General features: G+C 54.7%; 1 protein-coding gene and 1 long non-coding RNA gene across 6 annotated transcripts in view; one reads left to right on the top strand and one right to left on the bottom strand.

The window, feature by feature from the left end:
* GSG1L (GSG1 like) overlaps positions 1–22573 on the top strand; it is a 205413-nt gene that overhangs the window by 141026 nt on the left and 41814 nt on the right. The gene's annotated exons all lie outside the window — the stretch shown is intronic.
* Positions 2135–13863, bottom strand: LOC128313604 (uncharacterized). Its single transcript, XR_008294534.1, has 3 exons — positions 13753–13863; positions 10259–10428; positions 2135–2194 (listed from the first exon to the last, which is right to left on the bottom strand). It is a non-coding gene; the product is annotated as an uncharacterized LOC128313604 (long non-coding RNA).

Genomic DNA, 22573 nt, shown 5'->3' with positions numbered 1-22573 from the left:
GCTGCTGAGAGCATGGGGGCATGCTTGGCGGTTCAGACCTCCCTCTGGATCAGGGCAGTGCGATAGGCAGGAGTGCCTTTTTGGAAGGTCCTGTTCTGCTCCTCGGCCAGTCAGAGCGACCTCCTCCACAGGCGGAGGGGCGAGGATGTGCTTCCAGGGCAGTGTTTCTCAACCCTGTTTTCATCACTGCTCTCCTAGGAGCCTTGTTAGAAGTGTTTCTTCCTAATTCTCCCTTCCTCCGTGAAATTTGAACTCCACGGGTGTGCCGCATATCTGTTTATGTATTCTATGTACATCTGTGCTTTTTTATAAGAAGAGTTAGATTTTTTCTGCGTGTACAGGTGACCCTTGAACAACATGGGGGTTAGGAGTACTGACTCCCCATGCGGTCAAAAGCTTTTAACCCTCGCAAAACTTAACTACTAATAGCCTACTGTTGACAGGAAGCCGTACTGACAACATGAAGAATCGATTAATACATATTGGCGTATGTATTAATACTGTATTCTTGGGGTGCCCGGCGGGGCTCAGTCAGTTGAGCATCTGACTTCGGCTCAGGTCGTGACCTCACGGTTCGTGAGTTCAAGCCCCGTGTTAGGCTCTGTGCTGACAGCTCAGATCCTGGAGCCTGCTTTGGATTCTGTGTCTCCCTTTCTCTGCCCCTCCCCTGCTCGTGCTCTGTCTCTCAAAAATGAATAAACGTTAAAAAAATTTTTTTTAAAATACTCTCTCTCAAAAATGAGTAAACGTTAAAAAATTTTTTTTTAATTCTTCCAATAAAATAACCAGGGAAAGAAAATACAATTAACAATACCCTAAATGGGGCGCCTGGGTGGCTCAGTTGGTTGATCATCTGACTCTTGACTTTGGGTCATGATTCCGGGGTTGTGGGATTGAGCCCCACATTAAGGTTCTCTGGATCTCTCTCTCTCTCTCTCTCTCTCTCTGCCCCTCTCCCCTGCTCATTCTCTCTCTCTCTCTCTTTCTAAAATTAAAAAAAAAAAAAAGAGAGAATATCACAAGAAAGAGAAAATACATCTAAAGTACTGTACTTATTGAAAAAACAATCCATGCTGTAAGTGAACCCGTGCTGTTCAAACCCGTGTTGTTCAAGCTTGACTGCTGATGGGGGCCTTGCTGAATTGAGCATGTTCCCGTTAGGCTGCCTCTGGCAGAGGGAGTTAAGCGATGCCCTGCGAACCCTGGGGCTGGCCTCTGCCCTCCTCTGATTGGCTGGCTGTGGGTCTTTGCTGCCTTCACTAGTTGTTGTGTGTGATTTAATTTGCTTCCACTGAGCAACTGCTAGGCACCATGCGTGTGCTGGATCCGGGGGGCAGATCTGAGCAGGGCCCGGCCCTGCTCTCTGCGGGCTTATCGCCAGGGGGTGGCCAGCCGACAGGCTGCCAAGGACGGGGGTTGGGGGAGGTCCTCGTCCTGGGGTTGCTCAGAGAGATCGAGACTGCAGCAAAATTGAGCCCCCATGAGAACTGTAGTGTTTTGTTTTTAAATAAAATTCCAGTTACCAGGAAAGTCGATCGCCTGTACGTTGCTGGCAGGAATGTGAAACGCTATAGCCACTCTGGAAAATACTTCGGCAGTTCCTTCTCAAAGGTAAAAACGGTCCCAGCAATTGCGTTCTTGGGCATTGATCCCAGAAAAAGGAAGACTTCTTTTCACGCAGGAAACTGTACATGAATGTTCATAGCAGCTTCATTTGTAAGAGCCCCAAGCTGGAAACTAACCAAATGTCCTTCAGTGGAGGAGTAAATAAATGAACCGTGGCGTATCCACACCATGGAATAGTACTCAGCAACAAAAAGGAACCAACCAACTGCTAGAAATAACACGCGTTGGTGAGGATGTGGAGACAAGGGAATGCACTGTGGGCGCGAATGCAGGCTGGTGCAGCTCCTCTTGAAAACCGCAGGGAGGTTCCTCAAAAAATTAAAAATAGAATTACCCTATAACCCAGAAATTCCACTCCTGGGATTCACACAAAGAAAAAAACCACTACTTTGAAAAGATATATGCACCCCTATGCTCACAGCAGCGTTATTTACGATAGCCAAGAAATGGAGGCAGCCCAAGTGTCCAGCCATAGATGAGTGGATAGAGATGTGGTGTATATACACAATGGAATATTACTCGGCCATAAAAAAGGAATGAGCTCTTGCCGTTTGTAACGTGGATGGACCTAGAGGGAATAAGCGAATAAGTCAGAGAAAGTCAAATACCATGTGAGTTCACTGACATGCAGGAGTTTAAAAAACAAAACAAATGAATGGACACAAAAACAAACAGATGCTTAAATACAGAGCACACACTGGCAGTTGCCAGAGGGGAGGTGGCTGGGGTGGTGGTGAAACAGGTGACAGGGATTAAGAGGTACAAACTTCTAGTGACAAAACAAGCCAGGGGGGTGGAAAGCACAGCACAGGGAATGCAGTCAGTAACACTCTCCGGTGACAGAGGCCGACAACACTCAGCATGGAGAGCACCAGTCACGTATAGAGTTGTCGAGTCACTACGTTGTCCACCTGAAACAAATACAACATTGTATGTCAACTATACTTCAATAAGATTCTTTTTCAGGGAACTGGTCACTGATAACACACAACAACTGGGATGGACCTAAAGGGTATTAAGTTGAGCGGGAAAGAGCCAATCTCTGAGGACACATACTGCACGATTCCATTCACGTAACATCTGTGCGATAACATAATTATAGACACAGAGAACAGACGAGGGGTTGCCAGGGAGTAGGAGTGGCAGAACGATGGGTGGGGCTATAAAGGGGTGACATTAGGGGGTCTTGTGATGGTGCAGTCGAGTCTCTTGACTGCAGTGGTGAGTAGGCAAGGCTACGGACGTGACAAAATTGTCACAGAGCTGTGCACACACACACACACTCACAGGTGCATGCATAACTGGGGAAACCTGAATCAACTCCATGGATTGGGTCAAGGGCAACTCCTTGACTTGGCTGTTGTACCCTAGGACCATATGGGTTGTGTGTTAATAGTGGGGGAAGGGTGTGTGAAACATTCCTGCACAGTTCTTTGCGATCTCCTGCAAATCAATAATTATTTCAGAGTAAGAAACTTAAAAAAAGAAAATTCCAGGGGTGCCTGGGTGGCTCAGTCGGTGAAGGGTCCAACTTCGGCTCAGGTCATGATCTCACGGCTCAGGAGTTCGAGCCCTGCATTGGACTCTGCTGACAGCTCAGAGCCTGGAGCCTGCCTTGGGTTTTGTGTCTCCCTCTCTCTCTCTGCTCCTCCCCCTCACGTGCCGTCTGTCTGTCTCTCTCAAAAATAAATAAACGTTAAAAAAAAATTCCAGTTACTGGAGTTAGAACGTGCCTTAGAGGCGATGCAGTTGGAAACCTGTCCTTTTTTTAAAGTTTATGTATTTTGAGAGAGAGTTCCACACAAGTGGAAGAGGGACAGAGAGAGAGGGAGAGAGAATCCCAAGCAGGCTCCATGCTTACAGTGTGGAGCCCGATGCGGGGCTCGATCTCCCAAACCTTGGGACAACAACCTGAGCCGAAATCAAGAGTAGGACACTTAACCGACTGAACCATCCAAGCGCTCTGGAAACCTATCCTTTCTGTGTTCCCTAAGCCCCTGGGCCCACACTCTCCTGTAGCATTATTCTCACCTGTCTGTGGCAGGTCCCAGCAGATCAGAAGCAGAACTGGAACAGTCCTGAGTCCGGGGCCCCAGGAGAACAGGTGATGCCAAACTCAGCAGCCGTGGGAGGCCCAGAATGCACTGCTCTGCCCCTCCCACTTTGCTTGGGCCTCTCCCGCTGCCTGTCTCCTCCTTCCCTCCCTCCCGCTGCCCCTTGTCGGTGAACACGTGCTGACCTTGCCAGACCCAGCTCGAAGCTCACCTCCTTTTCCAGGCCTTTCCCCACGCCCAGGTAAAGCGGGCCTTTCTCTCCCTCAGGTCCCTTTCGGGGGTCGAAAAGGGACCTGGGAGGGAAGATGGGTGAGAGAGTAGGAATACTGCAGGAATGGCACAGGGGACAGGAATGGCACAGGCAGGGGACAGGGACACATGGGCCCGGTGGGGCCTGTGAGGCTTGGTGGCCATAGGCTCCAACTAAACGGCACGGGTCCGATCAGACGGCTGAGGGTTGCCGAGGGAAACTGTGGACCCATTGTCGCCAGAGTTTCCTACTTGTACAAGAGAAGCCGTAACTCCCAGATTTTAATGGAAATCCTCCAGATTTTTAAATGTTGGCAAAAAATATATATATATCCATTTTTTACAGCTCTAGCCAACATCTGCAGGTTGGATTCAGCCCATGGGCTGCCAGTTTTAGATACAGCTTCTGTCTTTCTATTTTAGTATTTGTAATAATTGATTTTACTTCTCTATTTATGTCGTCCTCCTCATTAGCCTTGGGGGAATGGCCATGCCTTATCCACAGCTGTATTCTCAGTGGCTGGTCCAATGCTTTGCATAGAGAGGACGCTTAATAAATATTTGTTGAAGGAATGAGTTGGAATGTTAGAAGCAAGTCAGGGCCTGCAGAGCAGTCTGAAGATTCTAGATGGGACCCAGGATCCGTTAGCTGGGAGTAGCCAGCGGGTCTTCAGGAGGTAGGGCTGAGGGGGCAGGCTGTGTCCTTGGCCTTGCCGAGGCTGGTCACGGTGATTGAAATTCTGCCACATCCTCTGCGTGCTCTTGGAAGCACGGGTTGGGGCAATATGCAGGCCACTGGGCCTTTCATACAAATGAGTCTGGCCCCAGGCACAGGGCCAGGCAGAAATTGGGCTTTGGGGGATAGGAGGAGGTGAGAATTTTAATAAGCTTAATAAAAACTGGAAGTAAAACCCACAGTCCTGCAACTGCTCAGTTCTAGCGGTTTTAAATGACTTAGTGGAGTGGGTATAGCAAGGGAAGCTGGGCGCTCAGGGGCCTGGTGTCAGGGGAAACATGAGGAGGCCCAGGCACTGGCCCAGGGGAAGGCTGGAGTCTGAGGGGCATGGCCAGGAAGGTGTCCTGGGGGTGTGGCCGGGAAGGGGCAGGGCCTGGGGGTGTGGCCTTAGGTAGACACTAAGTGGGCAGGGCAGTTGGAGATCCTTAGGAGGAGCCTGGTCTGTCCTCTCCCCAGTGGTCAGGACTTCAGCCGGCTGGGGACTATACAGGCATAGGGCGCAAACCCAGGGAAGTCGGTTGGGCGGGGAACTAGGCAGGGAAACTGAGACCAAAGCCCTGTTGTAGAAGAAAAGGCTGTGCTCTGGAGTCTCTTACACACGGTGGGGGGAGGGTGGGGAGCAGCTGGGTGAGGGTCGAGTGTAGGGACCGGAGTTCTCCATTAACGGGAGGGAAGGAGGCTCCAAGGGACTCCTGGGACAACTCGTCGGGGCAGGGCTCACTAGGCTGCACCGGGCCTGACTGATCGGGGCAGGCGCCAGGCCCACCCTCAATTCCCAGGGACTCCCTTCACGGCACTAATGTCCCAGGCACTCTCCTTGCTGGAGCATGAGCTTTCAGACAGGATCGGGTCTGCCTCGTCGTTCCTGTAGCCTTAGTACCTGGCACAAAGCTGGCCTTCGTCAATGCTCGTTCATGAGAGGAGTGTGACAGAGCCTGCCTTGCAGTGACCGAAGAGGGTGCCTGTGGGTGGAAGGGGCACGCGGAGGGGGGACAGCAAAACCTTCCTGCCCCTCACATCAGCAGCTGTCCCCTTGCCCCTGGGCCAGGGTGGGCCACCCATAGGGAATGGAGGGGGGCTGCACCTAAGCTGCATGTATCAGCCTGAGCTCATTCTTAGGGTGGAGGCTGGAGACTCCCTGAAAAGTGCTCCACCACAGGGGTATGGAGAGGTGAAGGTGAGGAGCCACGATGTGTGTGGATGAAGGGCAGGTTGCCTGGGTGCAGATTCTGGCCTCACCACCAGCTGTGTGTCTTTGGTCAAGTCCTCTGTTTTCCCTGAGCCTTAGCGACCCCTTCCCCCAAATGGGGTGAGAGTCCCACCTACCGTATGGGGGTTTGTGAGGATTTTAAGCAGTCAGCATGTGCCGAGCACTTGGCATCGTGCCTGGTATGTGGTTGGCTCTCGGGGTGATGACTGTAACACAACTGGTAATATCGTGGCAGTTTGGGGATTTTCATGGCGGCTGCGATTTAGCATTACAGTGGGGATGCATACAGTTCACGTAAGGGGGGCGCGGGGGGGGAGCACAGACCAGGCCAGACACAGAGAGGGAAGGATGAGTATGAGACACCCAGAAACAGAGAACCATAGTATAGATGGAGATATAGACAACCAGAGACAGAGGCGAAGACAGAGAGACGTACAGAGAGAAACAGGGGAAAAGGAATAGAGACACAGGGAGGCAGAACTGGAGAGATACATAGAGGGAGAGTCTACGAAAGTACATTTACCGCCTGTGTCTAGAGCACGGGTGCGGGTGGGGGTGGGGGGTGCAGCCAAGCCGTGCTGTTCATGTTTATCCAGTGAGGCCGCTTGTACCTCCTCCGCTCCCCACCCTGTGGCAGTTTCTGAATCCCCCAGGGACTGAGAAGCCCAGTCAAGCAGACGGAGTAGCCAGGGCTTGGATCCCAGGTGGTGCTGGGTCAGGCGACACTTCCCAGGGAGATATCAAGCCAAAGGGGCCTGTGGATGATTCTTTTTAATTTTTTTTTTTTAGAGAGAGGAGAGAGAGAGAGAGCACGAGTGGGGGAGACGGGCAGAGAGAGAGAGAGAAAGAGAGAGAGAGAGAATCCCAAGCAGGCTCCAAGCGCAGCGTGGAGCCTGACTTGGGGCTCGATCCCATGACCCTGGCACCATGACCTGAACCAAAACCAAGAGTCGGGCACTCAACCGACTGAGCCACCCAGGCACCCCACGAATCATGATGAATCCAGTTCGGGAAAATATATGCCAAGGTATAGGCCGGGAGCAGGAAGATAAAAGGTCAGGTGCCCGGTGGACCTGGAGTAGGAGCAGGATTGAGGTGGGGAGGAAGCAGGAGGGCCCAGCAGGTTGCTGGGCGGGCGCCGTGTGTGGCCAAGAGCCCCGTGTGTGGGATTGGGCTGGGCCGCCTCAGAAGAGCACCTGGGCTGGCACCCTCACGGGGTCCAGAGGAGACCCAGGCCGCTCATTCTGCTAAAACCCTGTTCCTCCTTCTTCCTGCCTTCCCCTCCAGCCCCGGGTCAAGTAATGTCTCCTTGTGAAACCTTCAGCCGCGGCTACCAGCTTCTTGTCTATCCTTTTCTGTGCCTTGCTTTTTCCACTTAATATTCCTCGGGGGTCATTTTGGGTCAGCATATTTTAATCTACCCACTTCTTTTTCACTTGTGGATTATTAGCTTAGTATTTACTTAGCACCTTCTATGTGCCAGGTGCCGCTCGGGGCATTAGAGACACAACAGTGAACAAAATGGACACCGTTTCGGGGCGCCTGGGCGGCTCGGTCGGTGGAGCTTCCGACTTCGGCTCAGGGCAGCATCTTGCGGTTCGTGAGTTCGGGCCCCACGTCGGGCTCTGTGCTGACGGCTCGGAGCCTGGAGCCTGCTTCCGATTCTGTGTCTCCCTCTCTGTGTGCCCCTCCCCCACACGTGCTCTGGCTCTCTCTGCCTCTCAAAAATAAAGAAAACTAATAAAAAAAATTAAAAAAAAAATGACACCGTTTCTGCTCCAAGGAGCTGCTGGGCTGGTAGGGAGAGATAACGGGCAAATATGCAAATGACGCGTCGGGTGTGGTGGGTGTGGTTAGGGGAGGCCATTATGGCCAAGAGACACTTGAGCAGAAACATCTGAGGAGGAAATTGAATTCGTTCTTGCTGTGCAGCAAATTACCCCCAAACTCAGCCGTTTTATGGGGTCAGGGATCTAGGCACAGATGCGTTGGAAGCTCTGGCCCCAAGTCTCTCATGGGTCGCAGTCCAGCTGGGGGCTGGGGCTGTGGTCACCCCAGGGCTTGCTTGGGGCCGAGGCACCCACATACAAGCCCACACTCGTGGTTGTGGCAGCTTCTGTTTCACGGGCTGGCCACTTGGGCCTCTCCCAAGGGCCGCTTGCAACAGGGCCACCTGCTTCCCCCAGCACAACTGATCCGAGACAGAGAGAGAGAGAGAATACGTGCCAAGAAGAGAGGGAGAGAGAGCCCAAGATGGAAGCCATGGTGTTTTTTTGCAGCTAACGTCAGAAGCGACATTCCATCACATCTGTATTCTGTCAGCAAGCCCAGCCCATACTCTGCGGGAGGGGATTCCATAATGGTTCCGCAATGAGGCAGAGGTCATACCAGGCCATCTTTGAAGCTGCCTACCGCAGAAGTGGGGATCTGAGGGAAGAATGGCTCAGGTAGAGGGGTTGCAAGTGCAAAGGCCCTGAGGTAGGACCATGCCCGGCACATTGAAGGGAAGACAAGGAGGCCAGAGTGGCTGGAGAGGAGAGAATGGGAGAGGTGGAGGAGGTCTGATCAGAGATGGAGATGGAGATTTCTCTTGCCGTCACTTAGTCCCTGGCCGGTGGACGTTCAGGGTGTTTTTTAACCCTCTACGGCAATGAATATCCTTGTCCACAGATGCAAATATGGCTGAGGGTGAATTCCTAGTGGTGAAACTGCTGGGTCAAAAGGAAGCTGCACTTTCAGTTTTGACAGCTAAATTCCCTCCCCAAGAGCTGACCTTCCTGCCGGCCTCCTCTGAGGGTCCTTCATGCCTTTGACTTCACTGGTCCCTGCCCTGGCCTGCTGTCCTCTCCTGGCTGTTCCACATTAAAGGGTTGTGCTGTCTTCCCAGGCTCCCGTCTTCCCCCCGTCGCCCCCTCCCTCCAGACGGCCTCTGCCGCTGCAGATGGCTGGGGAGTCTAAGAGCCCCTTGGAGGACACTTCCCCTTGATGGAAATTCTCTGCGCTTGGAAAACTCTTCTCACAAACGGTATCTTCTGTGTGCTTTTCCCAGGTGCTGGAAATTCCCTGATGGCTGTTTTGGGACAACGAGTTGAGTTTGTGTTTGCCCACCATTTATCTCTGAGAAGGTGGCCGGCTGGCAGAGTCTGCCAGAGGGCAGGGCACGGAGAACACCTGGCCTGGAAGGAGAGGCTGTGGCCGTCTTGTGCTCCCCCTCCGCATAAAGCTGAGCCACACGCTATCCACATGACATTTGCAAGGCCTGGCGAGGCCTGGGGGCTCTGAGACCCACTGGGGTGGAGACCACATACGAGTCAACCAACATTCACCGAGCATGCCCTGTGTGCTCTGCTTTTGTGTATAATATGACTAAGTGGGGGAAGTGTCACTTGCATGCTTAAAAGCTTCTAGTGGCTTCCTGTTGTGTTCTGAATAAAACCCCAACCCCTCCCCCGACTGGTCCTTTCCCACCTCCCTGAACGCGCCCCCCTCCCCCCGCCGCCCCAAACCTCTTCACAGGCTGCAGCCACACCGACCACTTCTCCCCACCCAAAGGCCTTGGCAATCTCTGTTCCATCTGTTTGGGACTGTTCCCAGGCTTTTTCATGACCAACTCCTTATCTTTCAGGTTGCCGTTTGAAGCCTCTTCTCAGGCCTTCCCCGATGACCTGATCTGAAGCAGCTTCCTCTGGTCACTCTCCTCACTCTGTTTCTTCCTTGAAATTACATCTTTATTATCTGTTTCCCCCGCTTGACTGTCAGCTCCATGAGGACAGCGACTCTATCTTGCTCTCCTCTGTGTCCCCAAGACTTAGGAAAATATCTGGGACACAGTAGGTGCTCAAGGGATAGTGGTTGTATGAGTGGATGTGACTGGGTATTATCTTCACTCTCCAGGTGAGGAAATGGGGGGTTGGAGATGTGAAGTGACTCGTTCACGGACACGCAGCTGGGGAGTTGCAGAATTGAGATTCAGACCCAGGTGTGTCTGAGCCCAGCTCAGTGCCCTCTCCCTAGCTGGTTGGCCTTGGTAGACATCGCTGGCTGTCCAGAGCGGACTGGCAGTTGTCAGACCAATACTGGGAACTTGAAGGTGAGTAGTGTCTCGGCAGGTGTGCTGGGAGTCCGGGAAGCAAGCTGGAATGAGGGGCAGCCCTCCTCACCCTCCTGTCTTTGGATAGAAGCACACCATATGCCGTTCATGTGACATTACGTGTCCTGGCAGGGCCTGCGGGGTCTGAGACCCTTGAGGGCGGAGACCACGTAAGAGTCAACCAGTGACAAGGCAGGCAAGGTCTGGATCGCCATCTGGGTCACTGATGGCTCTCAGTCCCTCCTCCTCCCCAGCCACATTCCCATTTTTCTTGTCATCATGCTTAGTCGTACCTCTTCTCCTGAGGTTCAGCTTGCATGGGAAGGCAGGGCTGGTATCCTTCATCTGGAGAACCTGGCCCTTCCAGGGGCAGCAGAGAAATATTCAGGGGCGCCCACTCTGGAGCCAGCCCAGTTGGCCCTCCGCACACATCCTGAATCTTTTTGAGCCTCCGTTTCCTTATCTGTTAGAGAGAGAGAGTAATAGTTTCTCCTTCATAAAGTCCCCAAGCAGGATCGATGAGGCGGTACGTGTAGAATCCCTCCCTCAGGCACCTGTCAAGCACCGCATGGCAATAGCTTCATATTAGTCACCATGTAGCCCAAGCATTGCCCTACAAGGCCTTCTTCCCTCCTCAAAGCCTGCCTGGGGTGCCCCATGCCTACATAATCTCTCAAATTGCCACCACACTTCCCAGTTACTTGCTCCCCTCCAAATTCTTCTCCCTGAGGACACACACATCATTCCTGAACCCCCTTTGCAGGGACAAGTCATGGCCAAGCAGATATATCAGTATAGGTATTCCTCATTGACCTGGGACACAGAGGGCCCTCTGCCCCGTGGTCTGGTAGGGGAGTGGAACAAGCTGAGAGTGGTTGGGGGAGAGGGGCTGGGGAACGTGGGGGGACCTAGCAGGAGTGGGATCGCATGGTCCCCAGGATGAGAAGAACTCAGACTCTGCCCAGCATGTGTCAGCGTCCAAGGACGTCTGGCCCAGCAGGCAGAGCACTGCAACAGGTGTCCTGGGGTCAGGCGGGAGTGGGGCATGTCCGCGATCAGGGGAGCCCCCACACTTGTAGAGCAGTGACATTGCTGTAGGCGCCGTTCTATGAACTCATGGCTCTTTCCTATACCAGGTGGGGAGACTGAGGCACGGAGCATTTAACAGAATTGCCCGGGTCGCACTGTCAGTAAGTGTTAGAGGCAGGATTTGGACGCAGGCGGTCTAACTCCGGAGTCCACACTGTCCGGCCTACCGTGACGGTGTCTGAGCGGTCTGCTGGGTGGGGGAAGAGGCCCATGCCATATATGGGGATGGGAGAGATGGTCTAGTCTGGGATACAGGAGTGGGCCGATGGGGAAGGTATATTCCCGAGAGCCCTAGAAGACAGTCCGCTATCCAGGGAGGGAACTGGCGGTATGGTTGGGGGAGGTGTCTGTCAGCTTGGGGGGCAGGGTGGGGTCCACAGGGCCACTGCTGGGCCAGACCTAGGGAAGGTGAGCAGACCTCACCCCCGGGAGCCCTGGGTCAGGAGCAGGGCAGCTGAGCCTGTGGCCAGGAGTCTCTGGCTGTATCGCCAAGTCTTGCTGGGGCAGGCAGGGCCGACTGGGAGGAGCCCCGGCTGTAGGCTGTGCCCGGAGTGTGCGTAGAGCGACCCCTCACTTGCCTCTGCCCCTCGCTTAGCAGCTCACAAACTCAGCTGAGCCTTGATCCCCGGCAGTCTGAGGTCTGAGGGCCTTGCAGTCTGGTCCCTGCCCTGCGCCCCAGGGAGCTCTGCTGGGAGCTTGGTTCCCGGGCCTTCCTCAGAGGAGAGACAGGCCCACCTACGCCCACCCGAGATGAGCGCAGAGGGGGCGAGCAGAAGGTCTCAGCCAGGGCCGACAGGAGCCAAGGCAGCCACGTACGGGCCTGGCATTGATGCCGTGACACAGCCCGGGCTCCCGGGGCCCCCCCTCACCGTCCTCCGTGAGCACCCCCTGCGCCCTGAGATTCGCTCAGACTCAGGCAATCCCAGGCACCAACCCTGCGGGAGCTCTTAGCGCTGGCCGGAGGGTGACCCGGGGACAGCACCCGACTCCAAGCTCCTCTGCACCGTCACCCCAGCTTCGTCCTCTTGCCACCTGGCCATGTGTGGCTCCATCTTGGTTCCTGTCCCAGGAGAGGGGTGGGCCGGGAGGCACCTGCAGGCCACTGGCACCTGTGCCCCTCTGTGAGCGCCCCCGAGCCAGGGGTCCGGAAAAGACAGGCACAGGCTGGGCTTCCAAAGAGGCAGGGCCGACAGCGCCCCCGGCCCCATGTCCTCGAGACCCCGCAGCGGCTCCTCCCGGCGCACTTCTGGCCTCCCTGCCCTGAGTCTGAGAACAGACCTGCGGCCCAGGTCTCGGCTTACCTGTCACCTTCCCAGAAGGGCCAGCCCCATGCTCCTGGGCCAAACTACCTACCACTTTCTCCTCGTGCCCTCATTTCCTTCAAAGCATTTATTAAACTCTGAATTCTCAATGTGTGTGCTTCTTTTCTATCTTCCTTCGTAAGCATGTCAGCTCCGTGAGGGCAGGGACCTGGCGTGTCTTAGACACGCCTTCATTTCCTGAACCGTGAGGGGAGCCTGGCAGACGGCAAGTGCTCACCGAACGTTGGCTGAATGAAGGTGTGAATGGGAGGGAGAGGCTGTGATGGAATGTGAACACATCTGGACTTGGAGTTGGGTGGGCCTGGACCCGCATGTGCTGTGTTACCCTGGGTGGATTGCTTTCCCTCTCTGAGCTTCACTCACTCACTCGTCAGATCCGGTGCAGCCAAACCTAGCCTTCCTGGGATAAGGCAGGGAGAGCATGAGACGCGGGATGAATGGGATGGTCGGGTGCTTTGCACACCGTAAAGCGCCCAGGGAAGGGAGGGCTGTCCGGAGGTTTTGTGGCAAAGCGTCCACTCAGCTCATTTTCCTGGTGCCCAGGCGGCTTCCTGGGCAGTGACGCTAATGGGATGGCATCACAGTGTCGCCGGAGGGAAGTGCGGAAGCTCAGAGCTTCCGGCCAAGAGAATAGGATTTGCATTTCAGCTACCTTGACGGGCGGGCAGACGGAAGTGGAGCTTCGGGAGGAATGTTTTCAAGGCTGGCCAGGCGTGAGGCGGGGGCGCCGGACCCATCACGAGTGACTCTGTGCAGGCCAGGGTCCCTCCTGGGCCGGATGGGGAGGTGAGGGGGAGGCCCACTGCGTGACACCCGAGGACAGTGAGTACTCCTGCCTATAACTTGGGCGCATGTACAGGTATTCCCAGGAGAGAGAGGGAGAGAGACCCAGACAGGGAGCAACAGTCCAAGGCAGAGGTAGAAGGAAACAGAAAAAGAGGCTGGAAGAGAGAAAACAACCAAAGGGAGGGGCCTGCGCAGTGGCCCCCGCGAGCACATACCCCAGACGGATGGTGAGATGTCACTGTCTAGTGGGTGCCCCCCCCCCGCCGTGATTTCAGGGCCCCCAGTGCCTTCCCTAATGCCAGCTTCTTGCCTCAAAGAGCATGCTTCCAGTGTTGAAGGGTTCTTATCTTTCGTGCCACAGGGGCCCCAAAGTTAAGCCAGTTCCTTCCTCTGGTGCCCAGCCCAAGAGAGACAATCTGTGGGCAGGCTGGAGGAAAGCTGGCCTTGAACTTCCATGGGAGACGGCATGCCCTCTAGAATGCGCCCCCCCCACACACACACCCAGATTCCTAAGCCTGTCCCTGGGTGTGCAGCTGAGGGGCCACACCGCAGCCTGCAGACGCCTTGGGCACCTCGCAGCCTGCTCTCACCTGACCCTGCACTCCTCACGCTTTGTCCCCTGCCTCTTCCTCCACGACCGCCACGTCCGCATCCACAGGCCGCCATTCCACCGCCGTTTTTCTTCCTCAACCACTCACTTTTTTCGTGTCAAACTTAAATGTATTCAGAAAGGAAGCTTCAGATCATGGCCGGAAATGAAAAGCCGGTACACTTGCAATAAATAGAAGGGGACTGTAAAACCGCAAAAATAAAAACATTACCACTGTCAAAAGGTTTGCGTAGCATCTAAACCCGTGGTCTCCCCCTGGGGCGACTCTGCCCTCTCCCCATCCCCCACCCCGCCACCAGGGACACTTGGTAAGGTCTGGGCATGTTTTTGGTTGTCGGCACTTGGGGGAGGGGGCAGGCGAATGTTCCTGGCATCTGATGGAAGGGCAGAGGCCGGGGGTGCGGCTGGCCATCCCACCCCCACGGCAAAGCGTTATCTGGCCCCGGATGTCAATAGTGCTGAGGTTGAGAACTTCTGGTCTAAAGTAAGCTTGAGCGCCCAAGGGAGGTGTGCCCCACACTTGGGCAGCTCTGACCTCGTTAGCTCCTCATCCTTCAGACTCAGCTGCAGCACCCCCACCCCAGGGATGTCTCCCCAGACCCCCAGAGCAGAGGACTCCAGGTGTCAGCTCCTGTGGACCCTGCACCTCCCATCTCCTGACGCCCTGACCCTTGGCCTTTGTTTTCCTGCCCACGTCCATGTCCCTGATGAGAGCTGCAAGAGGGCAGGGCCACACCTGTCTCATCGTCCCCTAGCCCTCAGCACGGTGCCTGGCTCCTAGCAGGTGCTCCCGTGTGGAATGAATGAAAGCTGGGTGGGGGTCCCGGATCCCCTACTGTCTGGCTGGCTGTCAGGTACTTTGTTTCTCACCTGTGAACGGGACACACTCATAGGAATGCTGTCCCCAGTAGCACCCAGCATGTGTAAAAGTCCCTGGCGGAAGGAAAGCCCTGGGTAAAGGTTAGGGGCCATCTGCAAGTGCCAGGGGTCCCTGGAGAGATCACGGGCTCACTGCCTCATTCATGTCTTCTACTGCGGTTATCAGGTTGTCCCGGGGTAATTTATAACTGGACCCCCTTTGGTCTCCAGTGTCCCGGCCCGGGCAGTCAATGATCGGCCCCCCTCACTCTCAGGCCCTTGTGTCTAGTGGGGCATGTGGAGAGCTGAGCAGTCACTGAGGCTTGAGAGAGCGGGCCTGTTCCCACCACTCAGGGACCCTACTCTTACGGGGTGCTCGGAGCATCTCTGTTTAGCAGCAGGGTCTAGAGGCTGGGGGTGGGGCTGGCTGGGAGCTGCTGAGAAGGCACCCCTCGGCAGACAAGGCTTTGATTATCATGCTGGAATCGGGGCTGTTCCCCACAGATGCAGCCCATGTCCCGGGCTTGGGTAGAATGTCAGGACCACATTCCTGGGGCATGTGAATTTCCAGGGCAGAGATGCAGAAGGCAGGGGGAGAGAGAGGGCCAGGACTGTGACTTGGGGGTGTGGGCACGTCGAGGGGGCCTTCCAGCCCTCTGATGGAGGGCTCCAACCTGCTCCCCTCATTCCTACCCAGGCACAGGCCAGGGCACCTGCTCCCCTTCCTCCCGCCATCGTCCTGCAGGTGAGGGCCCACCCTCTGTCGGGGGCTTATGAACATCTGAGGCCATCAAAGTGGGGTTAGTGCGTGCGAAGGGTCACATGGGAGCCCCAGGAGGACATCACCCTGAACAATCTCGAGGGCGCACTGGCTGTGTCTATGAGCACGTGGCCCCACTGCCATAGGACATCCACTGCTGTCTGCTGTCCACTCATCTGGGAGAGGACCCTTGGTGGGGGCTGATCTCAAGCCCATGTGCCCCCCCCCCGGGAAGTCCTGGAGGGGGCCCGAGGCGGAGGCTGGGGGCCCTGCGGGGGCTGCTCTGCTCCCGTCTGCGAAGTTGAATTCGCTCTTTCCTGGGACCCACCATCCTCTCCTCCTCTGTTTCCTCCCTCTCCCCCCCCCAGGCAGGGAAGCTTACCTGGTCTCCAGGTGGAGGGGAGAGAAGCTGGCTCTGCTTCATCAGATGTTCTCCCGAACCTTTTCAGCGAACACCTGCAGTGTGGGCTTTGGGACTCTGACTCTGGTTTTCCCAGTCTTCTATGATACCTGTGCCCCGAGGTCATTGAGATCTTCTCTCCAGTTACCCAAATGAAGAAATGCTGGGGGGGGGGGGGGGACAAATCTGTGATTTTTAATATCAAAAGCCATCCCACCACCAGATTGCCCTGGGCTACCCCAAGACTCACCAGGAACTGGGGTCAAGGCCTTAAGTACCTTTCTAGACCCCCACCCCCACCTGCGGGGGTGGGGTGGGGAGGGGGTTGTTGGGGAGGGTCTGAGCCCGCTCATTGCCTCAGGGCTTGATGGAGGTGACTGGGGTAGACGAGGCCAGTGGTGGTTCAGTAAACCTAGTTTTTAAAATGGGAAGGCCCCCTATTAAATTCCACTTCTGATTTGGGCCACTTCACTTTAAAAGGCAAATAGAAGAGTGAGCAGAATCCAAACAAGCAGTGATGCTAATGACTCAAGTGGTCTGGAAGGAGACCTTTGCAGGAAGGGCAGAGCAATGGCAATGATCTAGTACCGGGCAGACAAGGTTGAGGGGCGACTCGGTAATTGCCAAGCTCCCAAAGGTTCCGCTTGAGAAGAAGCCAACCGGTTCGGCCCCTTGTCCTCGAGGGCAGAGCGAGAAATTAGCTTAAATTGGAGCTGGAAAGATTTAGGTTATGTGTAAGGAGGAACTTTTTAAACCCTGAAATATGCTACCAAGAGAGGCTTCGGGTTCTCGGGAGAGTGTCTAAAAATAGCCTGTTCTTTAAAAATAGTTCTGGGCAAGCTTTAAACATAGCCTCAGCTCGGCTTCTTGGCCACGGTTTTCCGTGCACGAGGACGCGCTGTATGTGGTCCCTCCCAGGTCAAGGGGCACAAGGGACAGTCAGAATCAGCCTTTGGTCTCTGTCCAGACAAACAACTGGATATTTTAGAAATGTATAGATAAGAGATTTATTTTCCTGTCTGCCGCCCTACGGATGGTTGTCATGAAATACCAGCCTTTAGAATGTCAAAGTTTTCTTTCCAGAGCTGTTGTTAATTGGGTCAGCCCCACCAGTTACCCCCAGTCTCTCCCCATTCCTGAGGCAGGGCTCCTCAGTGTCTGAGGGTTGACTGGGAATTCAACCATCTCAGCAAAGTTCCACCCACCCTGGCGACCTGCCCGCCCGCCTCCTGACCTCAGCAGCCTTGGCCGGCCACGTCCTTGGTCCTTGTCGCTTGGGGCGCCACTGCGGCCTCTCCCGACTCCCTGCCTCCCACCTTCTCGTTCTCTACACACCAGCCAGAGGGATCTTACAAAAGCACGTCTGATTCTTGGCTGATTCTTGCCTTCTTGCTTACAGTTGTGTGATCCCTGCCCATTTGCCCTCAGGACCAAGCCCAAACTCCCTACGATGGTTCTGGAACTTTTCAGTGTCTTGTTTATTCCTGTAGCAGCAGCTCCCTCACCCACGTGCCCTGCCTCAGGCCCTTACAGCCCACCAAGCCACTTTGCCTGGGGGCTCTGCCTGCGGTCCCGATGCCCGGCCCGCCTTCTTGCTCCCTCCGAGCTATTAACTCTCAGCTTGGAAATCACCTCCTCTGGGAGACATTCTGTTCTGACCTTCTTCGGGGAGCCCAGCCGGGCTTCCCAGGGGCCCCTGGCCCTCCCCCTTGGCTGCCCTGGCACATGCCCGTCCCCAGCTTGTCCGCTTCTCCCATCCCTCCAGAGCACTGGGAGGGATGGTGTTTCACTGGCTCCCAGTGTATCCCCCACAGCTGGAGGAGAGCCCGGCACACAGCAGGTACTCAATATGTGCTCAGTGACTAATCAAGTGAAAGTCAGGCCACCCCAGCAGGGGTGTCCCCTTTGCCGCCATCCTGCCCTGTGTCATCGGGTTTCAGCTTCCTCCAGGTCCCCACCAGCCCCTCTGTGTCACGTCCCGACATGACGTACGTGGCATGTTGGCAAATCCAGATCAGCGCCCGGGGACACAAGAGTATTTATTTAGCCGCGAATGCTCTCTGAGCGTTCGGAGTAATAACTTAGCATCTTCAATAATAAACTCCATTATAAATGAGTCAATCGGCCGCTTCCCTGATACCGCCAATAAACGGAGCATGCCGTTAGCGTCCCGTGTGCAAATCCCGCAAAAGGGAGCCAGGTCAAATGCAAGACGCGTCCTGGAGTCCAGCTGGGCATCAGTGCTCCGTGTGCTGATCCAGGCGGCATCTCCGGACCAGGGACGGTGTCCGCAGGAGGGGTCACCTGGGCCAGGGTCCACCCCAGCCCCTGCTGCAGGGACGCGTCGTGGCTCGGTGCTCCCGCGTGTCCTGTGTCAGCGCCGGCGTCGGCTGCCCTGCGGCCTGGTCTTGGTTTAGGCTCCTGAGCGCAGGTCCTGCACGCACACGGCGCTGCCCTGCGCCACGTGCGCTCCCACCCCCAGTCCCGGGAAAGACTGTTTCACCCTCTGGCTCACTCTCAGCTGGTGGCCTTGCCCGGCTGGGTGGAAAGGAAGGAGGAGAGTTGCCTCCAGCCCCTTTGTCCTGCGTAGTGGCTTGCTACCTTCACTCTGCCCAGCTTCCGCAGTCGCCCTGGGGTTCCTCTGATTGCCAGTGTCCCCCTGTCTACCTGATCGCCCCTGGGGTGAGCGCGGGAGCACTCTCAATCTCCCCTCTTCAGCAGCCCTCCCTGAGCCCCACCATCACCCCTTTATCCCCCGCTTCCGCCTTCTCTGGGACTATTTCGCTGCTTTCTCTCCTCTTATCAGCCTGTTGTCGCCGATCACCTGTCCCCAGTGGCCTGCATGGTGGTAAATACAACGGTCACTTGTCTGTCTTCGTCTTTGACCTCACCGGCTGCTCCCTCCTTCTTGACTTGGGTGTTTCACCCGGCCCTGGTGAAGCCACTCTGGTTTCCTCCTGCTGTTGGCTCCTCCTATCCCCTTCGGCCCCGGCATCGGCTCTGTCCGGGGCCTGCTTTTCCTACAACCTCTCTGCAGGTCATTTCTCTCTCTCCGCCAATGACTCATGCATTTAATCCCCAGCTCGGACTGTTCCCCGAACCCCAAACTTGCACACCCAGCTACTTGCTTGCTGTCTCTGTTTGCATATAAGATAGGCATTTCCAGCTAATATGGCCCACGTTGGAGCCTACCCAACCTAACGTCTTCCTTCCTTTATCTTCTTCGCCTTAGTGAGCGGCACCACCGTCTGCCCAGTTGCCCAAACCGAGACTCCGGAGGTCATCCTAGGCTCCAGGTCCCCTCGGCCCCATGTCCAGTCCCTCAGCACGTCCCGGTGGCTGCAGCTGCATACCGGCCCGGAGCTGCCAGCAACTCTGGGCCAAGCCTCAGGCCTCCCAGCAGGGGGACCCTCTTCCCCACCCCTCCCGCATCCTGTCTCCTTACCCAGTAACCGGAATGTGCTGTAAACGTAAATTGGGCCCCTGCTTTGGCCTTCTGCTGGCTTCGGTCACGCTTAGGATAAAAGCCAGGCTCATCACTGTGGCCCGGCAGATCCTGGCCACCGCCCGCCCTCCTGGCCGGTCTCGAAACACCTTGTCCATCCCCCTCTGCAGGAGCCTCTTCTCCCTTCCCCCCCACAGGTCAGGGTCCTGTCTTCAGCCTTTGCCAGGCCTCTCCCTCTGACTGGAGTGCTCTTCCCCAGACCTCCCTGTGGCTGCCTCCAGCTCCCATTCAAGCCTTTGCTTAAACGTCACCTCCCCAGAGAGGGCTTCCCTGACCACCCAGTCTGAGCAGCCCCTGGGATCTCTCCCGTCACATTGTCCTATTTTATAATGCATCGTGGCACTTTTCACTACCTGATGTGTTCTCGTTAACCTACGTGCTCGTTGTCTGGGCCTCAAGGGCAAGGCATCGGTCTGTCTATGTCAGTGGTCCCCACGCGCTAGAACAATGCCTGGCATATGAAAAGCATTCAATAAATATTCATTGACTGATTGAATTAATGAATAATAAATAAATGAATGATGACTCGCATCTTAGCTCCTGTAGACAACTCGCTCTCCAAAGTTGCCAAAATCTGGCCCTGCCCTCGTTCATTCCCACATCCCAGACCCAGGACTTCCCACCAGGCAACCTAGTGCCCCTCCCCCACGCACCTTGACATCCGTGGTCATCTGTTCATTCAACACATATTACCGAGTGCTGGGGACCACAAACCGGGTTCCTGGACGAGTGTAGAGTCTAGAGGGCCTATATAGTGAGCCTCAAGCATTCATTCATTCATTCATTCATTCAAGAAACACCACTGCATGCAAGCAGTGTTCTAGATGCTTTACAGATATAAGCCACTGGATACTCATGAGTCCATGAGGTAGGTGCTATTGTTATCCCTGTATTATGTTGAGGAAACTGAGGCACAGAAACAGGAGGTCATCTACCCAAGGTCACATAGCTGGTGCTCATTTTGTTTCACTGTGGCTTTACCCTGGGCCTAACGTCCTGACCCTCCCGACATTGTCTCTTCCCTCTGGGCCCACGCCAGCCCCTCTGGACTTAAAAGCAGACTTTTCCCTTCCTCAGTGTGAGCAGCGGAGGCCAGGGCGGGGGTCACGGCAGCCCTGTCCGCTCTGGGGTCAGCTCTGACCCCGCAGTCAGCCTCGCCCCCAGTGCCCTCCTGTGTTCCCCAGGGGCTGGAAGGAGCCACGCCTGCCTCACCATGTGGGTCGGGGCCCCCAATGACGGTGTCAGGAGTTGGAAAATGAGATTTACAGCCCTGCGCTTCCTGGTGTGCGGCCGCCGGGAAGCAGCAGTCGCAGCGCAGGAAAGCCTCCTTCTTGCCAATTTCAGGAGGTGCGGTAACTGCAGAAAGTCACTTTCTAATTCGCAGGAGTTGGAAACAATTCCTTCTGCGGAGAGTTTGTGTGACAGACGCTACCACGGACTTCCCTGTGCAGAACAGACATGCTTCCAGAAACACAGGCGAGGATCAGATGTTTAAAGGAGACGCTTCAAAATGCAGTCAGAGCAACTCACCGGCCTATCTTTGAATTCTTTGAATGAAGAAATAATTTTCATTTATTGACTTTCCTTAAAGCACGGCCTTTCATATTTGGGAGTAAATGGAATCCGATTGAGAAATCACTGCTTTTCCAAACTAACAGTTTAGAAAATTGTTCTGCCAACAGGCTGGGTCTGGCTTCTGGGTCTCTCTGGGTGTTTTCGTCATGTCCCCACTACCCTAATAGAAGGAGTGGTTGTTCTCATGAACGCTTTCTTGCATTAGTAGATGCTCATTGGGATTACCTGTGTCTACTGATATCCCCATTTTATAGATGAGAAAACAAGACACGCAGAGGCCACATAACTCGGAGAGCATCTGGACTGGCATAGTGCAGAAGAAACTCAAGACGTTAGAACAGCTGAGGGTTTGGAGAGTGAGCCCTCCCCCCCACCCCCCCCACAAACCCAGAAAGGGACTGGTTGGGGCTAGGGAAGGGGTCAGGACCCCACTAAAGGCGCAAGGTTCCTGGGTAAGGCAGCAATTCTAGGGGGAACGAGCACTGGGAAGTGAGTGGGGGGGAGGCTGTCCTCCCAGATAACAGACTCTACTGTGACTTATAACGGGTAAAAGAGTGTGGCATTGACACAAGAACAGAGGCAGACCAGTAGAACAGAGTGACATCAGGAAACACGTACAGGTGGGGCTTGGAATGTAAGTGTCATTTAAAATCAGCAGGGAAGGGGCGCCTGGGTGGCTCAGTTGGATTTCGGCTCAGGTCATTATCGTATGGTTCATGAGATTGTCGCCCACATCGGGTTCTGTGCTGACAGTGTGGGGCCTGCTTGGGATTGTCTCTCTCTGCCCCTTCCCTGCTCGTGCTGTCTCTTTCTCTCAAGATAAATAAATAAAATAAAAATAAAATCAGGGGCACCTGGGCGGCTCAGTTGGTTAAGCATCCGACTTTGGCTCAGGTCATGATCTCACAGTTCGTGGGTTCGAGCCCTGCGTCGAGCTCTGGGCTGACAGTTCAGAGCCTGGAGCCTGCCTCCGATTCTGTGTCTCCCTCTCTACCCCTCCCCCACTCATGCTCTGTCTCTCTCTGCCTCTCAAAAATAAAGAAATGTAATAATAAAAAACATTAAAATAAATAAAATAAAAATGAAATCAGTGGGGGAAAGGACAGGTCATTCTATAAGGATTCAAGACAATCAGCTACTCATTAAAAACACTTAACTTAGATCCTTAACTCACACCGTTCACCAAGATAAATTCTAGGTGAATTAATATAAAAATATAGGACAATGCATTTACAGGTGTTCCTTTTCCAAAAAGGTAGACACAGCATGTGAAAACTGCAAAGGAAAAGCCTGGTAAATTTGACTATATCACATATCAAAGTGTTTGACAAAAGCAGCTTTATTCATAATTGCCAAAACTTGGAAGCAACTGAGATGTCCTTCCACAGGTTACTGGACCACAGGTAAATGGCCTGTGATGGGTCCAGACGATGGAACATTATTCAGCACTAAAAAGCCATGAAGAGACAGAGAGGGACCTTAAATGCATATTGCTAAGTGAGAGAAGCCAGCCTGAGAACTCAGGCTATGTACTATGTGATTCTAACTATATGACATTCTGGAAAAGGCAAGCCTGTGGAGACTATAAACAGATCAGTGTTTGCCAGGGGTTCAGGGAGGCAGAGAGGGAGGGAGGGATAAAAAGGTGGACCACAGGGGATTCTTAAGGCTATGAATGATTCGGCACAGTAATGGTGGTTACC

The sequence above is a fragment of the Acinonyx jubatus genome, chromosome E3 (genome assembly GCF_027475565.1).
Source record: "Acinonyx jubatus isolate Ajub_Pintada_27869175 chromosome E3, VMU_Ajub_asm_v1.0, whole genome shotgun sequence".
Classification (NCBI taxonomy): Eukaryota; Metazoa; Chordata; class Mammalia; order Carnivora; family Felidae; genus Acinonyx; species Acinonyx jubatus.
The sequence above is the reverse complement of the archived record's forward strand: the minus strand, read 5'-3'. Positions and strand labels throughout refer to the sequence as shown.